This window comes from Balaenoptera musculus, chromosome 11, assembly GCF_009873245.2.
Source record: "Balaenoptera musculus isolate JJ_BM4_2016_0621 chromosome 11, mBalMus1.pri.v3, whole genome shotgun sequence".
In the NCBI taxonomy this organism is placed as follows: domain Eukaryota; kingdom Metazoa; phylum Chordata; class Mammalia; order Artiodactyla; family Balaenopteridae; genus Balaenoptera; species Balaenoptera musculus.
In genome coordinates, this window is record NC_045795.1 from 59,221,846 (window position 1) to 59,234,430 (window position 12,585).

The following is a 12,585-nucleotide window of genomic DNA, read 5'->3' on the forward strand; positions in this document are numbered from 1 at the left end:
GGCATTGGTAAAACCAAAACCTTCAGTAGCTTTCGTAAGCCATTGCCATCTAAATATTGATATCCTTCAGTGGAACACTTGATTTCTCATTTACATATAGGGTATGCCATCAAAGCAATCTACTTTATTCTTTACCATAATAAACAGTTTTCCATTTCTTTATCCAGCCACCATAGGCATCATTATCTTCAGGATTTAAAAGGAGTATTCTTTAAATTATTTGTTTATTTAACATCAGATTAACATCTTCATTTAATTGGTTCGTTAAGGAATATGTCAAGATGACAGTTGAACCAATTGCCTCAGACCAGAATATTAATGTATGATATGTTTATTTTGACTGATGCGTTTATTTATCTTTGCTTGGTGGGAGTTTCCAACTTTTCTTATTGGCGTCTTTGATTTTTTTGACTCATCAGCTAATGCCTTTTGGTTATTTTGTACTTGTAAAACAAATTTGTTTTACTTCTGATGATGTTAAAATGTGCAGCACTGGGGACTTCCCTGGTGGCACAGTGGATAAGACTCCACGCTCCCAGTGCAGGGGACCCGGGTTCGATCCCTGGTCAGGGAACTAGATCCCACATGCATGCTGCAACTAAGAGTTCGCAGGCCCCAACTAAGGAGCCCACGTGCCACAACTAAGAGCCTGCCTGCCACAACTAATACCCAGTGCAATCAAATAAATAAATATTAATAAATAAATAAATTAATTAAATGACTTGGCTGAAGAGGCCCCGCAAGTCACTAAAAGAGCCTTCATTAAAAAAAATTAAAAAAAAAATGTGCAGCACTGAAAACGGCAAAAGGGAAAAGATAACATTGGCAATGAAACATTTCTATATTTCATACTTATACAGTTATTAGGTCTCTTTATGAATCGTAGTTAATTTAGAAACCTCTGTTTACTTGGTTATTACAGCCAGCAAACCATCATGGCATCCTAACTGTAGACATAACAGCTAAACAAAGTCTTTCGATATGATCGGTGTACCTTCTGAAGTCTGAAAGAATCAGTTCCCTGATAATTTTTGACAAGTTTTAGCCTCATATTTCTGTTGTCATGTTTGCACTTTCTTTTGGTGATTTACCAAGGTAATGGACCATTTTAGAATTAGCAATGTACTTATGCTGCAGACTCGTTGTTGTTGTTAATCTACTGTGGATGAAGCCAGGCGTCGTCTGAATCCATCACATACACCTGTCACTGTCAGTCATCTTTGTGGAACAAAGTGAAATCCAACCGAGTGGCATGTAACATGAGGCACAAAGCACAGATTACCAATTCAGTTCTCTTGTCTCAACACCAAACCCTCTTCCATGTCAGGTCTTCTGATTTTATATGATGACAGTTATTGGTCAGAATATATTACAGTGTTTGCTGTACAGACGGGGCCTTTGTCATGTAATTAAAGAGTGCGAGAGCTGCCAGACTAAACAGTGGTCTGAGTTTCAAATAATGTTCTGCGACTTCCTTGGCATGTTTTTATCACCATCTCGAACATGTGTTATTACTTAGTATTCTTTGCCATAGCTAGATTACAGAGGAAAAAAACCCCAGGCAGTGAAGGAGACTAACCCTGGTTCTTCAAGGAGATAAATGCCTCCGAGATACCTTGTACCCTCAGAATGCACCATTTTTGTGTGTGCATCTCTCTGCTTGTACTCATAAATCCTGCTTAAACCAACTGTTTACGAAGTCAACATAATGGTCAGCTTTTACGGACAGACTTCATTAGTTATCTTGAAATTCTAAAGAAGGGTAGGCCCAAAGGGCAAATGGACAAAGAACTTGAAATAAACATGAAAAAAGGAGTCCCCCTCATTAGTAATCAAAGAAAATTCCACTACGATGATAAAAAAACATCAAACTGGTAGAGTTTTTTAAAAAAAATAGCACTCGTTCAGAGGTTAGTGAAACATACACTGTCATAAATTGGTACATCTTTTATGACAGGCAGACTGACAGTATGTATTAAACCTTAAATGTAGCCTTTGATTCCACTTCTAGGAATTCATCCTAAGAAAATGGTAAAAGATATACACAAATACTTATATACAAGAATGCCCATTAAAACATGATTTAAAACAGCAACAACAATATTAGTAAAGACAGCTGGCATCTGTCTTTACAGAGAGCTTTGTGTGTACTAGACAGGGCTGGGTGCTTCACAGGCACAACCTTATTTGCTCCTTACCATCAGTAAGGGAAGTAGGCAGTGGTATCAAACGGGAGGAAAGTAACGCTTGGAGTTATGTGCGCAGAGCTAGGAAGATTGAATGAGAAGTTGAACTCATTTGACACGATTCCTTAACCATTACTTTTTTTTTTTCCCTAATGAATACTAGTAAAAAGTGGAAAACAGGGGTCCATCAATAGAGGACTAGTTAAATACAATGTAGGTTAGAAAAGTATACAATGGAATATTACTCAGCCATAAAGAAGAATGAAATAATGCTATCTGCAGCAACATGGATGGACCTAGAGATTATCATAGTAAGTGAAGTAAGCCAGAAAGAGAAAGACAAATATTGTATGATATTGCTTATATGTGGAATCTAAAAAAATGACTCAAATGAACTTATTTACAAAACAGAAATATACCCACAGACATAGAAAACGAACTTATGGTTATCAAAGGGGAAAGGAGGGGAGTTTGGGATTAACAGATAAACACAACTATATATGAAATAGACGACCAACAAGGATCTACTGTATAGCACAGGGAACTATACTCAATATTTTGTAATAACCTATAAGGGAAAAGAATCTAAAAAAGGAGATATATATATATATATATATATGTATAACTGAGTCACTTTTCTGTACACCTGAAACTAACACAACATTGTAAATCAACTCTACGTCAATAAAAAAAAAGAAAAAAAAGTTGACCCTAATAACAACAACAACAAAAAAAGTATGTGGGTATGAAAACTTATACTTTAATTGACTATGTGATAACATGGGAAATGTTTTAAATACATTAAAAAAATCCCAATATATGTAGGATGATTTGAGTTTTTCTCTCACCCTCTACTGTGATATAATACACCTAACAGTCTATTAAAATAGGCAGATTCCAGTTCTAACCCCAGATCTATTGTTGGCTTTGTGAGTGACTGTGAGCAGATTGCTTCACTAGCCTAAGTGCCAATGTTTTCCTCTGTAAAATGGACTCAGCTATGGTTATTAGACATTAAACAGGGCATGGCTGTCCAAGCAACACAGAGTACATGTACAAGAAATGGTAGCTATTATTTTAATGATGAAGTTGGTTCCATGTCTTATATGAATCAAAAAACAAGGAAAGAACACATTAAAACTTATTAATGATTTTCTTAGAGTGCTGGCATTATAATATTTTATTTGTAATGCTTTGCTCTTCTCCCAAACGTAACATTCAATGTATTATATTTTATGCCTCCGTATTTATATATTGTATAGAAAAAATTTTATATAAATAGCTATATACAATTATGGTTTTTAATAATTTTCTATAATCAAGAAAAAATACATTTGTTAAACACATCCACACAGAGACACAGGCTGGTGGTTCTTATCAAAAGTTAAAATATGAGTGACAATCTCTAATCCATCTTACGGTTTTCCTGGTCAGCAAGGTAGCCTTTGGTTCAGTAGTTTCACGTTGATCATCGCTCTCTATTTTTGTCTGTTAGTACCATAGTATCATGGATTGATCTTAGAAGTAGCCCCTGAAATGTGCTTGGGGATACTAAAATTACTCAGCGTAATGAAAGTACAGTTTATAGGTATTGGGACTGAAGCGAAGGTCTGAACATCAAGGAGGTTGAGCCGAGTGTTAAGCTGTTCTTTTTGACCCTTTTCCATTCCACTCTCATTGACGTCCTTACTTCCTACCTCCTGTGAACTTCTGAGACTTCCAGGTTTTCTTTTTCCTGCCAACTCTTTAAATATTGGTGTTCCATGGGTTTCTGTCCTCAGCTCACTTCTTACTCCTCTTTCCAAACTTAACTCACTTCTTCTCCAAACTAGCCTTTCCCCCATACATTAGCTTAATATTGTATCTTAGAGCAGTTAAAAATCATGAACTCTGAAACTGATTAGCTGTGTACCTTGGATAGGGTTCCATGCTAGTGTCCTCCTCTATGGAATAGGTTACTCATTCCTACCGCAAGGTAAAGATTAAGTAAGAGCTGAAGCCCTAAGCCCAGTGCATTACTGCATAGGAGCTTCCATAGATGAGATCCCTTGCTGTGATGTCTGTTGTTCTGGTGGCGGTCATGGCGGTGGCCTCCAGGTAGGACAAGTCAAGCACCTGGAGTCATTCTGAATTTCTTTCCTCCTCTCTCTCTCCTGCATCCAATAGATTTTCAAGTCCTGTTGATACAACCTCGTTGGTCTTTTCCTATTTACTCCTGCTTTGGTTCTTATCACCTCTTTATCTTGAAAGTGGTCATTGGCAGCTACCTGATCTTCCTGTTCCCAGTCCTTTTCGTATTCAGTCCATCCTCTCACTGTAGCCTGAATAATCATTGGAAAAAGGTAAAGCTGGTGATGGCATCATTTTGCCTAATCCTTCTCTTAGTGGTACCCAGTCACCTAGAGCAGGGACATGTGCTAACTCAGCAAACTTTTTCTGCAAAAGGCCAGATAGTAAATACTTTGGGCGTTGCTGGCCATATGGTCTCTGTTGCAGCTACTCTGTCATTGTGGTGTAAAAGCAGCCATGGACAATATGTAAATGAATGAGCATGGCTGTGTTCCAATAAAACTTTATTTATGGAAGCTGAAATTTGAATTTCATGCAGTTGTCATATGTCATGAAATATTCTTCTTTTGATTTTTTCCAACCATTTAGAAACCTAACAACTATTCTTAGCTTGTGGGCCACACAGATACTGGCAGGTGGCAGGGTTTGGCCTGTAGGCTGGAGTTTACCAAATAAGTTGAAGTTCCTCAGCATGGATAACAAGATCTTCTGTGATCTGCCCTGGTTTATTCCTCCAGCCTGATCTTTTTCTAAAATTATTATTATTTTTTAATGCAGATTTTATTTATTTACTTATTATTTTTGGCTGCATTGGGTCTTAGTTGTGGCACACGGGATCTTTCGTTGCGGTGTGTGGGCTCTTTGTTGAGATGCACGGGCTTCTCTCTAGTGGTGGTGTGCGGGTTCCAGAGCACGTGGGCTCTGTAGTTTGCGGCACGCGGGCTTAGTTGCCCCACGGTATGTGGGATCTTAGTTCCCCGACCAGGGATTGAACCAGCGTCCTCTGCATTGCAAGATGGATTCTTAACCACTGGACCACCAGGGAGGTCCGCAGCCTGATGTTTTGCTACCTTCTCTTTACTTCTTCCACTTATTCAATAAACTCACCTTTTCTCTGTCCTTAATGAGTCATCATGTTTTTGCTTTCTCTCATGCTGTTCCCTTTGCCCAGGGCACAACTCATTCTTAGCTGTCCTCCCTCCCCTTCTACCCTGTCTTCCATCCACTACTTGTAGATAACCTACTTCTCTTTCAAGGTTCAGCTCGAGCAGTACTTATTCTGTGCAGTGAGGACACTCATGTCAGCTGCCTGGGTTTATATCTCAGCCCCACTTCTTGTCTCTCGATCATTTCTTTGTCTCTCAGTTTCTCGTCTGAAAAAAAAAGGAGTTAATCATCATCATCATCCCTATGGTTTCCCTTTGTTAGAATCTACTGAGCTAGCACACGGACAGCACTGGGAATCATGGTTTTCACATAGTTATTGTGCAATCCACGTTTACTCTGCACCTCAGATAGAAGAGACTATTTCTGTTGTCCCTTCTGTACCCTTTATAGACATCTGTCATAGCACTTATAATACTTGATATAGCTCTCGGCCCAGTGCATTGCATTCAGTAATAATAGGTACTCAGTAAATGTTTATTGGGTGAATGAGAGAGAAAAGGGAGAAATCTTAGCTTGACTTTAAGTGGATTCCAAAAGAAAAATCTCTTGCATGTTACTAAGTAATGGGACAAAAAGGAGCCATAGAGAATAAGCAGGTTCATTAAATTGAAAATAAATTTTAAAATATCTTATATACAATTACTGTGTTTTAGTATCGGGCTCATGTCCATAGGAGGAAAGAAATGCCACATGGACAGTCTAGTGTTCCTCTTAGGAACCTGGGTCCCTGCCAATCCTTTCTCTTACTGATTTGCATTTCTTTCTGTTCATTCCCCTCCCCACTCCTGCAAGGATGAGCACATCTCTTACCTGTGGTTTCACCATGTGGAGCTGTGGGACCAGTACAGAACCATGTCTTGGAGGAAGTGCCAAGGATTCAGTGAATTATTAGAGTAAGGAGGCCAGCTGCAGAGCCACGGGGTTCAGAAAGACAGAAGGTGAGGGCTCAGGATCCAGGCAGAGCAGAAAGCACTGGGCTGGATGTGGGGAGGCAGGGCCAAAGCCCTTGGCTGGTTAACAGGAGCGTTGTTGCCTGTGCAGGGACAGTTTGTGTAAAGCCGTGGACAGAACGGGACTTTCAGGCATATCACAGCATCTAGAGTTGGAAGGAGTCAGAGATGTCTTGTCAGTGAGCTCCATACACTGCATGGAGAGCCTCTTGACTACTTCTCTTCCTTCTCACCTTCTGTACTTTCTGTGATAGAAACATTCTGTTGCCTGGATTCATTCAACAGATGTGGATTATCACAGGGCTGTATCGGGCATCTCTTGAGGTAATAGGTAGAAAAGCATTTTTGAGAGTTGCTAATGTAAAGTTCTTCTATGTCCACCTAAAACCTCCTTTCTATTGGAAAATGTTTGCTTTATACATAAAGCAAAGTGTCTCTTACTGAAATTCATATCTTTTTCATGCTCTTTTAGGCAGTGGGAGATTTTTGTACATCAGAGGTACATTCTGGTATGGCTCGTGTGCTAGCTTAATTCTGACACTTTCTCAGCAAATGAAGTAGTCAACTTTATAACTTGGATTAAGTTATTTTTATATCGTTTATGTTTTGTGACCACTGGGGTGCAAATTTCCTCAGGGAATAAGTAGAATGCCTATCCTAAGGAGGATTCTGTAGATGTTGGTAAAATGACTAGATCTGAAATTCTCTGTGCTAAAGCTGCTAAAATCTTAACCCTGCCCCTTCTTTTGGGGAAAAATAAGTCTTTATATGTGTACCTTTATTGGTAAGACTTCTGCAGTTCTCTGCAAGAGGATTAGCAAGCATTGCAAGCAAAGGCAAACATTTCAAGGAAAAACCTTACAAATATTCTTGCTTTCAAGATAGACATAATATCATGCCATAAGTAAACATTATGAAACCATTTCCTTTTGAAGTTGATTCACTGAACCAATAATTTGAAATTCAGCTTGATGTTAGAGACCTTTTATTTTAAATGACTGTTGTTGGTCCACTAGACTGGTAAATTAGGTATGCCATAAGAAACAAAAAAGCTTTGTTTGTAGTCTAGCACTCAGTTATTAACAAATATGAAATCTAAAACTCCTAACCAACGTTGTTGGATAGCTAACAAATGTCCAGCATCTATTTTGGGTTTGTACACAAGTTGGCCAGAAGCAGCTTATTCAGAGAATGAAATCTGAATTATTAAAAAAAAGGAGGCGGGGGTAAGATGGAATTGGAGTGGGGGGAAAGGTCAAGTCTGTAGTGGGCAGAATTCTAAGATGACCTTCAAGACTCCAAGCCCATCTTCTCCCAGTTATTCAGTTAAACACTTACTTAGTCCTGTTGTGGGGGGATATTGCAGATGTCATTAGGTACCAAACTAGTTGACCTTAAAATACGGAGATCATTTGGGTGGCCCTGACTAATCATATGATCCATTTAAATCTGGTCTAGAGGTCAGAGACAGGTAAGTCAAAGAGATTTGAAGCTTGAGAAGGATTCTACATGGAGGAGATTCTCCATTGCTGGTTTTGGAGATGGAGGGGGCCGCGTGGCAAGGAATGTGAGTGGCCTCTAGAACCTGAGAGGGACCCCTAGCTGACAGCCAGCAAAGAAGTAGGGGCCTCAGTCCTACAACTGCAAGGAACTGAGTTCTGTCAACAATGATTGAAAATGGATCCCTTCCACCCTCCAGATGAGAATTTAACCCAGCTGGCATCTTGATTCCAGAATTTTGATACTCTGAGCAGATAACTCAGCCATGCTGAGCTAGACTTCTGACCTACAGACCTTTGAGCTAATCAGCAGGTGTGCTTTAAGCCATGAAGTTTGTGGTCATTTGTTATGCAGCAATAGAAGACTAATATGAGGCCTCTGTCATGTCTCCTTTGCGTCACTGTAGTAGCCTATTAACTGGTCTCTCTGCTTCTAGACCAGAGTTGGTCAAACTGGTGAAGAAACAGTTTTTGAAATTCCAGTGTGTTGCAGACCAATACTGTGGCAGATTGTGGTTCACGAAGATGGCTGCGACATCTCCCGTCCCTGTGCTCTTCTGTCACGTGACCATGCCACTTCCTCTCTCAGGAGGCTCTCGTTTCCTCCACCTGAGTCCAGGCTGGCCTTAATGACAGGCTTATAACCTCTTACCATTTTCAAGTGATGCTCTGTGTTGCAAGGCTGTTGGAAAAGGCCCTGCAGCTTCTGCCTGGTTCTCTAGCAAGGCTCCTCCTTGGCACTCAGCTGCCATGCCTTGAGAGGCCACGCCACGTGGGGAGGGCAGTACTGGGTGATCCAGTCAACAGAATTAACAGCCTTCCTTGAGTCATCCCAGCCCAGATGCCAGACATGTGAATGAGAAGCCTTCAGATAATTACAGCCCCTAAGCTGGTCTAGTCAACCCCAGCCTTGTGTCTTCCCAGCTGAGGCCTCAGACATCGGGGACAAAGACAGGTCATCCCCACTGTGCCCTGTCCAAATTCACGACCCACAGAATCAGTGAGTGTCATAAAGTACTTCCTGCTTTCTGGCACTACATTTGGGATTGGTTTGTTATGCAGCAGCAGATAACCAGAATAAACATTTTTATAAAATGCTGTGAAAGCGAAATTATAAAAAGACAGAATATAAGCAGAAAACACATAGTGTCACTGCTATGCTACTCTGTTGGTCAAAGTAGTTACAAACCTGCCAAGATTCAAGAGAAGAGGATACAGACCCCACTTCTCAAAGAGAGGAGACTTGAAGAATTTGGGAGCCATTAAAAAAAAAATTTAAATTTTGAAATAAATTTAGCCTTATCGAAAAGTTGTAAAAATATTACAGAGAATTTCCATATGCCCTTCACCCAGCTTCCACTAATGGTAACATCTTATGGAGCCATAGTTCTGTTATCAAAACCAGGAAATTATCATTGATGTAATATTGTTAACTGATCTGCAGATTTTATTCCAGTTTTGCCAGTTTTCCCAATAATGTCCTTTCTCTGGTCCTGGGTCTAATCTAGGACCCCACAGTGCATTTAGTTTTCAGGTCTCCTTAGTCTGCTCCAATATGGGACAGTTCTCACCTTTCCCTGTCTTTCATGACTAACGCTTTTGAAGTGTACAGGTAGTTATTTTGCAAGATGCCCCTCAAATTTGCTTGAATTTTTTCATGGTTAGATTAGGGTTATGCATTTTTCACAAGAGTACCCCAGAAGTGATGATGTGCCCTCCTTAGTGTGTGATATCGGGGTGTACATGACGTCAGTATGTCTTATTCCTGGTGATGTGAAACGTGCTCCTTGGGGAAGGTGCTCCCTGCCAGGGTTCCCCACTGTAAATACCTTGTGGATAGGTCCTTTGAGACTCTGCAGATATTCTGTTTGTCATCATATGTTGCTGGGGCCGTGTTATAAAACTGCCACAAAGTTCAAATTTTTTAACATTAGATCCAACAGATTAAAACTTGATCTTTCCAGTTTCTGTCATTATAGTGTCATAGATGTGGGCTGTTTTCAGACTGGCTCTGGTCTGCAGACCACACTTTGAGGAGCAATGTTCTAGGCTGCACTGCTTCACCAGTTCCTTTATTCCTATTACTGTCAGATCGGAGTTTGAATAGCAAATCCAATGGTGTCATTCTTCAGCTTAAAATTCGTCAGAGGCTTCCCATCCTTTTAGGGTGCAATCCAGACTTCTAAGCCTGACGGTCAAGGCTACATCATTCTGCTCCATCTTTCACATTGTCTCTTTACTAGTTAGACTTCTCTGATTATCCTCACCATTGTATCCATGTAGGCACACCTGGCTCCTCCACACACTGTAGCTGGCCAATCCCCTGTCTTTCAAGGCGATGAGCACCTCTTTTCAGTAGTCTGGGCTCACTAGGTTTTTCCCATGTCTAGTCCCCTGTATCCTGTGCATATATCTCTGATAGAAGTTGAATTTTGTTTTTATGTTTGGTTATGTATATGTCAAGCCATTTTTTAAAAAAAAATTTATTGAAGTATAATTGATTTACAATGTTGTGTTAGTTTCGGGTGTACAGCAAAGTGATTCATTCATATATTAGCTATATCATGTGATATTTGTCTGTCAAGCCATTTGACTTGACTGAGCTTAAAGGCATCGATTTTGAGTTATAAGATTAGCCCATGACAAGGGTTCAAGAGTGTTAATCATAACTTGAGATAGTATCCAGGAAGAAATGTCTCCAGTACTAAGTAAGATATGTATGACCAGATGGATTCCAGAAATGCAGAGACGGTGTGTGGAGAAGCCCTTTGGGGAGGACATTGTCCCTGATGGATAGGGTTGACTGTTGGGGCCTTTGGCTCTAGACTTGTGGCCCTTCTTCATGTGTATGGTCTCTACCCCAGGGGTAGATAAAAACTTCAAGTGAGGAAGCAAACTCAAGACAGTGCAGCTCCATAGGGGGACCCCTGTGTCCTTGGGGACCACTTTCTTTGTCCTGCAAAACTGAGCAAAGAGCAGGTGGAGATCCTCTGCCTTCCTCTCCCTGCACCTCCTTCTAAGTTTTAAAGGAAAATTTTAAAGAATGCTAATAATGCTTTGAAATTCAACCCAACCTAGTGTTATAGCTCTCTGAACAGAACGGGAGTGATCTCCCTGTACCAATTTTTCCTGTGTTGCAGCTAGTCTTTTATATCTAAATATTGCTAGGCTTACTTTATATTTAGTTCTATTTTCAAAGTATATGAAATGTAATTGTGCCAGAAAATAGAGAAAAGCAAGGCCGCCATGATTCCATAGGTCACCGCTAATAACTTTACCTCGAAAGCAATTGTTCTTTCTTACATCAAAAGTGTTGACCTATTATTTAAAGTTTACATTTTAATCTTTTTGGTAATCATTTAGCACATTTTGTGATAAAATCTTCTTAAAATTTGTGCTCATAGCTTCCAGAGATAAATCTCAACTAAGTATTTATCAGAATTTAAATACACGGTATTTTAAATGAATTATCAAGCATTAATAAGTACATGAAAATGTTATCAGTAAATGATTTATCAATTAAAAATTATCAATAAATAATTTATCAATAAATAGATTTTTAAAAATTTCCCAATACCAATGGCAACATTTACTTTAAGAACAGGAGGGAGTTAGAATGCCAAATAATGTATCCTAAAGATTTTCATAAATTCATTCAAAATTTTCTAATTCAAACAGCACCTCTTTTGTTAATAACATAAACCACAGATATACAAAGTCCCAGTCAATCTCCTGTAATAAAACCTTGTAAGGAAAACTCTTTCACCATGTACAGTCTTAGCATTAAATTACACTGTTAAGGGGAAGAAGAACCACCCCCTCCCCAACAAAAAACCCAAGGTAAAGTAGTTCCAAGAATGGAATTTGGAAAGGGCAGTATATTTCAATTTAATCATCTGGAATTACTTAAATACAGTGTGCTTAGATGGCTAACATAAAGGAAGAAAAGTTTACTGTGCTACAGTTACTATCTTCACAATCCTTTGAAGATTTGGGATAATTTCAAAAAGATCTCTACTTTGTTTTTGGTTTAAAAAATTCAGATAAATCTTTTCCCTTCCTGTCCTTCAGGCTGTCTATAAACCATAGAAATTTCATTCTTTTCAAATTTAGGAAATAACAGACTCATGTAGTAAGATGATACTGGTCATTTAAATCATGGGGGCCAACCACAACAGAGCCCCCGGATAAGATAGCCTTTTGAGTCATGATTTTCCAAAGTCTCTGTGATGACTTAAGACCCGCTGCCTGAATAAATCCCTGAGAACCAGCCACATCCACTTTGTTTAGAGGTAAGCCTCCTCCTCCCTGCTCTACAGAGGCCCGAGCACCGGAGCTGCTCCCCAGAGGACCAGGTCAGAGCAAGAGAGCTCCATTACTCAGAGCACATCAAGGGTTGATCATTTGAGAACCGAGCTACTAATTGGACTTATGATGATAGGAAAGGAGATGCTTAAAGTAAGGAGACGTATTTTTTAAAATCAAAATTTAAGAACATATTGAAAACTATGGTCTCTAAAGCAGTCTAAAATCTGTGGATTTCAGATATTTTATATACAACTCACAATAAAACAAAATGCATTTTATGTCACTACCCAGTACATGTATTCAGACCTATAAGTGAAATAAAAATGCCACGGAACAATACTGTGTGTGACACCCTTGGATATTTTCTATTTTATTGTTTTAAATTAAGAAAATGCTAGTCAATAG

General features: G+C 39.3%; 1 protein-coding gene across 6 annotated transcripts in view; it reads left to right on the forward strand.

The window, feature by feature from the left end:
• The window catches only part of ULK4 (unc-51 like kinase 4), a 541,913-nt gene that overhangs the window by 240,959 nt on the left and 288,369 nt on the right, over positions 1–12,585 (forward strand). The window lies entirely within an intron of this gene.